The sequence below is a fragment of the Crotalus tigris genome, unplaced genomic scaffold (assembly GCF_016545835.1).
Source record: "Crotalus tigris isolate CLP2741 ecotype Arizona unplaced genomic scaffold, ASM1654583v1 scf7180000017549.6302385, whole genome shotgun sequence".
Classification (NCBI taxonomy): domain Eukaryota; kingdom Metazoa; phylum Chordata; class Lepidosauria; order Squamata; family Viperidae; genus Crotalus; species Crotalus tigris.
Window position 1 is genome coordinate 3,004,141 of NW_024096467.1, and position 8,812 is coordinate 3,012,952.

The window sequence follows — 8,812 nt, forward strand, 5'->3', positions numbered from 1 at the left end:
CAGTCTAACCTTCACAGAAATTTCATTATTTCCGAAGGGTGTGTCAATTAAACCAAAAATAATGAAAAGTTTTGTGGTATGTTAAAGACACAAATTACAGCATATGCTTTAATGATGAATCAAATTCATGTCTAGGCTAAAGTATTCACAAAATCTGAAAGCTATAATTTGTATATCTTCAAGATCTCCAAAGAATCTAGTTAATTTTCTAAAAAATTCTTTTTAGTAGTAGTGTTATTAAAAATTACAATTCCAGTGATAAACTAAAACTAAAATGATAAAATAAAAAATAAAAATAGGTACAGAGAAAAGGAAGAATATAGAAAATCATGTGTATGTGTATGAGTCTTCCCTCTTCATTACAAGTATAAACAATTTTAATAACTTATACCTCTTAAAATACAACAAATGATCTCTTCTTCCCATATCCATCTTTTATCTATGACAAATCCTTAAAGTCATCATTTCAGCCCTGATCAGCAAAAGTCTATTAAGGGTTGCCAGAGATAGACAGCTTGTCTATTTAACCATGATAAATAGACCGATTTTATATTCCTTTCTTTTACTTTCGACAATCTTGGTCTAGTCCCTTCAAGTGTCCTAAAATTTAGTTTTTCTTTTTTCTTTGTCTCCTCACAAATTTTTCAAAGCTTTAACAAGACACTTTTGTAAATCCAAATCCAATATAGGAAGTTATCCAAGTAACACTCCCTTTCAATTATTAAGACATCAATCAATTTCCTTTGTATATCTGGTGTAACTTTTTTTTCTTTTATCATTCTTGTAGCGTTATTTTTAAATCCACCTTCAGATCAGTCTCTGTCTTGTCCAATAAAAATTGTTCCTCTTCCATAACTTCTTTCGAACAAAGTGCATATATACACACAGACATTCTTAAAATTAATTTCTGGGACCCTTGATCAAAAATATTTTTCAATATTTTGAATATTAAACTGTTCTGCTCTATTTGGTATTAGTAAGTCAAATTTAAGTGCTCTTCTCCTTTAATTGTAATCTTTAATTCCTTCTAAATTCCTCTGACAACTAACTTTCAAATTCCATCTTATGTTTTTTAGAGAATTCAACGCAAAACATTTTCCCATTGGAAAGATTCTCTATAATTAATTCCAAAATATTGTTTCAAATTTTTTTCTGGACTCTTAGATTGTTTGTAACTTTCTAAAATCAAAGTTTTAATCACCCTTTTCCTATTTATTCTATGTTTTATTAAGTTCTTACACTTGCCTTTAAAACTCCTTTCACTAATAATTGATGGTACTAATGATCCAAAGGTTCCTATTAGCTGAAACGTAGTTAACAACCAATTTCTGAAAGTGATTACAAAAGAAACATGGGGATGCTGTGTCCTTTCAAAGGCTCCAATTCAGCAAGCTGGCTATTCCCTCGTCTCCCACAGCTGCTGTCTTGCAGTCTCCTAACAAGGAGCAACTGTATGGAGCCCTGGTGGGCAATCTGAAGTTTTCTCCTTGCCCAGGAAGGAATTATGAGTTGGTCTACTTACTGGTTTTTCATTCTGCCATGTTACTTTTAGTTCTCCATTTCTTCTCTGGAGGAATTTTCTAAATGTTTCTGTTTATAAAGGGTTAAATACTGAAACCCCAAATGATAAATGATTAGATAAGCTAGGTCTGCTCTTTCAAATAACTAGGCATGACAGAGCACTAGTTTCTGCTAGAAATTTGCAACTGCTCTCTTAACCAGATTGGCAGCACTAAAGACTTCAGACCTAAAAAGATAGCAGATTTGGCTTACATTTTGGATTTATATTATTATAGTTTAAATATTTCAGGTAAGTGTGATAGCTTTACATTTTTGGATTAATTATGTATGGTTAATTATGTATTTAATATATTGATAGTTGTATGATAATTTGTACATAGTATATTATAATGGCACCCTTGGAATAAAATATACTAAGGAAGGAATCCAACCAAGCAATTTGCTATCTCAGTGTCTCTTAGCTTTGCATCCTAGAACCCTACAATGATTACACTTCTATATTTAGCTTCAGTTTCAAAATGCAGAATTTTCAGCGGGGTGGGGTGGGGCTAATTTGTAGTTATAGGATTATCTGGCTGACCTCTAAACAATCTCCAAGTCAACTCAAAAATTCTTAGGAAAGTGTAAATGCTTATTTCTTCTTCTTTTGCACAGAACATGGAACAATATGTACTGTATTAAAGATCTGATTGCATAATACCACAATACACCATTTGTAATCTTAGACTAGAAATGCTTCAGTGTATATTGCCACTGTAAAATAATTCAGTTCTGCAAGCAACAACCTGATATTTTAATTATAACTTTCTACTGGTTCTTCAATACTTATCATAATGTAAGACAGTCCATAATTTCAGAACAGGAATTACTTTGATTAATACTGTTGCAAATGTTCTCTGTTGTAAAAGCAAAAGTCCTATCATTTACAGATCGCACAAGCACCAAGACTCTCCCTGCCACCCCCAAATGTCTCTTTTTAAGGGCAGCAATCCTGTAATTTTTTTCAAATACCTCTGATTAAGATAAGGGAAGCACAGTTGTAAATGCATCTGTTTTGATGAATACACAGAATTACTAGTCTAAATGTTCTTGATGCAATTACATTACCTTCACAATAAAGCAAATCAAAGAACTAACAAACTTCTATTTTCTTTGTATTCATGATGCTTTTGAAAATGTTTATTGATCTCAATTGTTCCACAGTCTTGAAAAATATATATTTTGAATACTCAGTGGGATCTCTGACATGTATCTTGGACAGAACTTCTCCCTATTATATATAGTTGTAAGGCATGTTGTTTTCTCTATCTATCTATCTATCTATCTATCTATCTATCTATCTATCTATCTATCTATCTATCTATCTATCTATCTATCATGTTCAAATAGTCATATGAAAACTCTTGAACTAACTTGACCTTCTGGATCACAATGAAAACATTTAGAAGAGTTTATAAGAATTACTGTAAGAAGTTGTACAAGGAGTCAAGACCAGAAGTAGATTGGTCAAACAGGTCTAAGACAAAATGTTTGGTGCAATCCAAGAGTTTTCCATGTTTTGCCAATGATGTACAGTTTGAGTTCATCTTCTGATACACAAAACTGTCCTCTACCTCATGTGATTCAAAATAAGACAGAACAAGAGAGAGATTTTGTACAGTTTTAGTAAAACAAAAAATGCATTTAGCTGTTCATTTAGTTTACAAATTTTGAATTCTATTTATTAAAATATGTCATACTGTGCTTTTTGCTTATACCTCAAATGTATTTTGTGCAGTTTTCCATTTTTCATGCATTGTAAATACCTTGTATAATTTGTGATCCACATTCAAATAAACAATTCAAATATCAAAGACTTCCTTTCCTTCTATTCTTTGTACATATAGCCTTGTGAATTGAATGTTTGTTCCAATTATTTCTCAATGCTAGTCTTGTATATTGACAGTGTGCTATTCATTGTAGTCTTTATAATGGCATAAATCAGCGGACCTCTAAGGCTATCTTAAGTTGAAAAGCATTGTTTTCCATTGTATTTACCCCCTGTTTAAAAAAAAATCAGGTATCTGAAATAATAACAAAGCCTCTTATACCAATCACCCCTGGATTCCCATCATTTTGTTTGCAAAGCCAGGAAAATGAAATGTGGTCAACACAATGACAATTCAGCCATAATTCTGAACATGCCTTCATCCCTCATCGTTTAGAATATTTGAACCTATAGCCCTGAACAGAATATAATTATGCAGTCTCCTCGCTCCAAGCAGTTAAAGATTGTTTTGCCATTTATCACCAAGCTTTGATGATAAAAGTAGCTCTCACTTAATGACAGATCGTTCAGTAATGTGTTCTAAGTTATACTAGACTCCAAAAAAAAAAAGATACTTAAGACCCAGATTTGTATTTCTGACATTCAGACCCCCTCTCCCATGGTCACGTAATCGCATTTTGGGTGTTTAGCAACCAGCCCATAGTTATGGCACTTTGTAGCATTCAGAGATCATGTGACTACAATTTACAATGTTTTTTGCTGGAAACTGGCATGTACGTCCAGTTCCCAGCAAAAAATACCTCCATTAAGCAAACGATGGGTTTACTTAATGACCATGACATTTGCCTTACCGCCACATTTACTTAATGACTGACCAAAAGAAATGTAAAATCAGGTTGATCACACGATGACCTTAATGACTGACAATGAATTTTAATCACAATTTTGGGTATCAATTACGGTTGTTAACTCAAGGACTATCTCTAAAGCAGCGGTTCTCAACCTGTGGGTCGCGACCCTTTTGGGGGTTGAACGACCCTTTCACAGGGATCGCCTAAGACCATCGGAAAACACATATTTCCGATGGTCTTAGGAAACGAGACACCACTCTCCCTGTTGCAGCCTCATTCTCTTCCATCTTCTTTTCCTTCCCACCTCCCCGCGAGCTTGCCATACCCCTCAGGGCCTCACGTTGCCTCCTGGAGGACTCAGCTGTTCGGCGGCCAGAAGTTGGAGCTGCTCAGCTGTTGGTCGGGACACCCATGGAGCTGACACCCACCCTGCCAGGTAGAACAGCACTGGCCGCTGGTCTCCTTTGCCGCCCCGTACGTTGTCCTCGACCCCTCCCCTGCCCATTCATGTTGAGCCCACGGGGGCTTGACAGGGAGAGAGGAAGGGAAGGAGGAAGGGACTCCTCTCCTAAGGTTCAAAGCATGATCAGCTTCCCAAGGGCGCCACAATCCCAATTCATGTGTTTCTGCCGTACCTCCTCGGCGCTCCCGGGAATGGGGCGGGTGGAAGAAAACTTGGCTAGGCTAGGCAAAGAAAAGCCACGGAGCCATGAGCTCAAATCGCGGGCAGGCCGGGGAAGGGGGTGAAGAAGAGGAAGGGGATTGGGAGAGAGGAAATGCCAAGCTTGTACTCGCCTTTCCCAAGGACCTCCTGTGCTACCTCACAGAAACACCTGGTTTCAGATTTACACCGCAAATGTTTTTCTCGCACAGAGGAGAGAGGAAAAACAATTACGGAACACTCGGGAATCCCTTGCAAGGCACCATGTACCTTGGTGCTTATTTACTAACGCTTTCCCTTCGTGTTTTCTACTCCACCCCAAATTTGCCTCCCTTCCACTTTCCTTACACAGCCATCTATGGTCTTAATACAGCCCTCAGTCTGTCTCCCTTTCAACACCCCCTAAAATTCTTCATTCAGGCAGGCTTCATTCGGCTGGCAGGATGCAAGTAACCTCCCCCCCGTCCTGCTGCCTCCCATGGCACCGCGCCGCTCTGCGTCCCGCACCTCCGTGCCTCAAGCCTCAATGGCATAGGACCGCTGGTGTGGTCCCCAATGGCCGCTGACTCGCTCCCTGCCGCCAGCGACCATGCAAGCCCTGGCAACTGCTCCAGCCTAAGAAGCAGGCGGCTGGGAGACTGCTGCGGTGCCGACCTCCTGCGCCGTCAGCTGGCGACCCCCGGACCTGCGCCCATCAGCTGGAACGTCTGGCAATGCTTTGGCCGGTGAGGAAGGCGAAGGGGAGGCCGCTGCAGCGCCAAACTCTGCGCCCGTCAGCTGGCGACCCCCAAACTTGCGCTTGTCAGCTGGGAGGTCTGGCAAGGGAGCCGGCTGGTGTGGAGGGTGATGGGGAGGTGGCGGCTGGGCAGGCAGGGTCCTGCCTGCCTGCGAATGTCAGGCCCAAGGGCCCACCCACCCCATCTGTAAAAGAAAAAGTCTTCCATCCAAGCATAACTTTAAAGGATTTTAAGGATCTTTGAGAGGGAGAGAGAAATAGAGAGAGGGAGAGAAAGAGGGAGAGAGAAAGAGAGGGAGACAGGGAGAGAGAAAGAGAAAGAAGGAGAGAGAGGGAGAGAGAGAGAGAAAGGGAGAGAGAAAGGGAGAGAGAAAGAAAGGGAGACAGGGAGAGAGAAAGAGAAAGAGAAGGAGAGAGAGGGAGAGAGAGAGAGAGAGAAAGGGAGAGAGAAAGAAAGGGAGAAAGGGAGAGAAAGAGGGAGAGAGAAAGAGACGGAGGGAGAAAGAAAGGGAGAGAGAGAGAAAGAGAGGGAGAGAGAAAGAAAGAGGTAGAGAGATTAAATTAGTAATATGGTTGTTCAGTGAATCTGGTTTCCCCACTAACTTTGCTTGCAAAGGTTGCAAAAGGTGATCACATGACCCTGTAATAATTTTATGGTTGGGGGTCACCACAACATGAGGAACTGTATTAAAGGATCGCGGCATTAGGAAGGTTGAGAACCACTGCTCTAAAGAAAGCATCTGCTGTCCCTGGCTATGTTATATCAACTCCTGTTGGACCAACATGCATCAAAAGCCTTCTGCATACAACTGGGGTGATCAATCTGGAGTTGATTTACAGAGCTAGATAGACGCAGGTAGTCTTCACTGACTGCCTTGCACAGCGACCATTCAAAGTTATGACGGTGCTAAAAAAAATTAACTTTGAGACCAGTCCTTGCTTTTATCACTGTTGCAATGAATATCCAGAATGACTAGTCTAAATATTGGTCTAATTATATTGCCTTCACAATAAAGCAAATCGGCAACTAACACATTTCTATTTTCTGTGTATTCATGATGCTTCGGAGAATGATATTGATATCAATCTTAATTATTCCACAGTCTCAAAAATATATATTGCAATCATGACTCTCATTCATGCAGTTCACAACTGGCACAGATTTCTGTTTGAGACAGCCAGAATTAATACTGTAAGTATGAGAGGCAGAAGTGAAATGGTAAATCATTTGTCAAGTGATTTTTCACTTTGCAACCTTGGCACTTAACTTAGCAAGCAGAGTAAGTAAAATTGTAAGCCCATTTGTAATAATGTGATTTCTCTGCTCAGTGATAGTGTCACTGGTCCCAGTTGAGATTGCTAAGTGAGGATTAGCTTTGTATATATAAATCAGCCTCGATACATTCAAGATGTATGGACTTCATCTTACACAATTTTCATCAGTGGCCATATTGTTGGGGAATTCTAGGAGCTAAATACAGAGATGTGTGCCCAGATTGGATAAGGCTAAGAGAAGCAAATGAGTGCTGACTGATTATTCTTCCTGCTCATATAAGCAAAGGAATTCTACTGGATGAAGTACCTACTCTACTTATCCTGTTTGACAACTTTGCCTTTTCTCTTGAAAGAGATTTTTGAATATTTCAACTCCCCAAAGCCAAGGAAGATGGAAAGAGCAGAAAGCAAGAATGCAGTTTTGCTGAGATTCTAATCTGTGGGAGGATGGATTCAGTACTGCAAACACACAAGGAACTTGATTCTAGAACCAAGTTTTTTAGATATCAAAAGAGATCCTGGAACTGTCATGAAGGGATCATGGAGCTGTTTCATCTTGCTGTAACATAATGTGGTTTTCTTTTTTGATATGGCAGAAGAAAAATATTGAAAATCTTTCTCTGTGTTTGTAAAAGATGTATAAATGGAAGACAATGAAATATGGACTATTTTTCTATCTCCTCTTCTCCACTGCCCAGGTTAAAAACTGAAGGAGGCAGAAGAATTACAGTTGAGGACAGTCACAAAGAGGAAAAAAATATAAATATTGATTCCATAGATCAGATTTTGTTACCTTTTTATTTTCTAATGGGAGACTGCAGCACAACAGATGAGTAAAACTGTAAATGTAGGATGGTTTCATCTGCTCCACCTACCATAAATATTACTGATTCTGGATTCCTAACAAAAGGATATTCAATATTGCTAATTTAAGTCCATCCCCTGCATATGTGAGGGAACCATTTTCAATCAAATGCATGACTTGCACCCACAGTGCTCTCCCAATACAGTCTTTCACACGTTTAATTGTATTCCATTGTGAGTTGCCAAAAGGTCAAGGACAAAGGTCAAGCAACCTGCTCTGCAACATAGGGTGCAATGCCTCAAAATGCCACCAGTGGTCGCTATAGGCACGTTTTATTCTGGGAAAGGAAAAATTCTAACTTGAATGCAAAGTGGATTCTATTAGGTTTTGCTTTGAAAACTTGCTTGAAGATTTATTTTTCACCTTTGATGATAGCAAGTCTTTCAGATTTTGATTAAAATTTCTCCTGAATATTAAAATAGAATCCACTTGTAATTGTTTATTCCAGGGTTATGAACTGACCTTAAATCTGTTCCTCCCCCCCCCCTCCATAATCTTTAGGATTATTGCAAAAGCATTGAACTACTGAGACTGTCAAACCTGAGATTAATCATTGCAGTACAATTGCATAAAGTCAGTTTACTAAAAGACATCATCCCTAGTCTGCTCCCACCCCTAAAATATATCCCACCTGTCAAATTAGCAATCTTAGCTATGAATGGAGTTGTAGAAATGAATAAAGTGTAGGTAATCCTTGACTTACAACAGTTCATTGAGTGACTGTTCAAACTTACAGCAGCACTGAAAACAGTGAGTTATGACCATTTTTCACATTTATGACCGTTGCAGCATCCCCTCATGGTCACGTGATTTACATTCGGAGCTGGACAGCTGGCTCATATCTATGACGGTTGCAGTGTCCCGGGGTCACGTGATCGTTTTTTGTGACTTTCTGACAAGCAAAGTCAACGGGGAAACCAAATTCACTTAACAGCCATGTTACTAATTTAACAACTGCAGCGACTCCTTAACAAAAGTGGCAAGAAAAGTTGTAAAATGGGGTAAAACTCACTTAGCAAATTTCTCACTTAGCAACATAAATTTTGGGTTCAGTTGTGATCGTGAGTCATAGAATACCTGCAATGTGTAGAGACTTAAGGCACATGACTGGCCACAACCTTTCCAGAGAAGATAA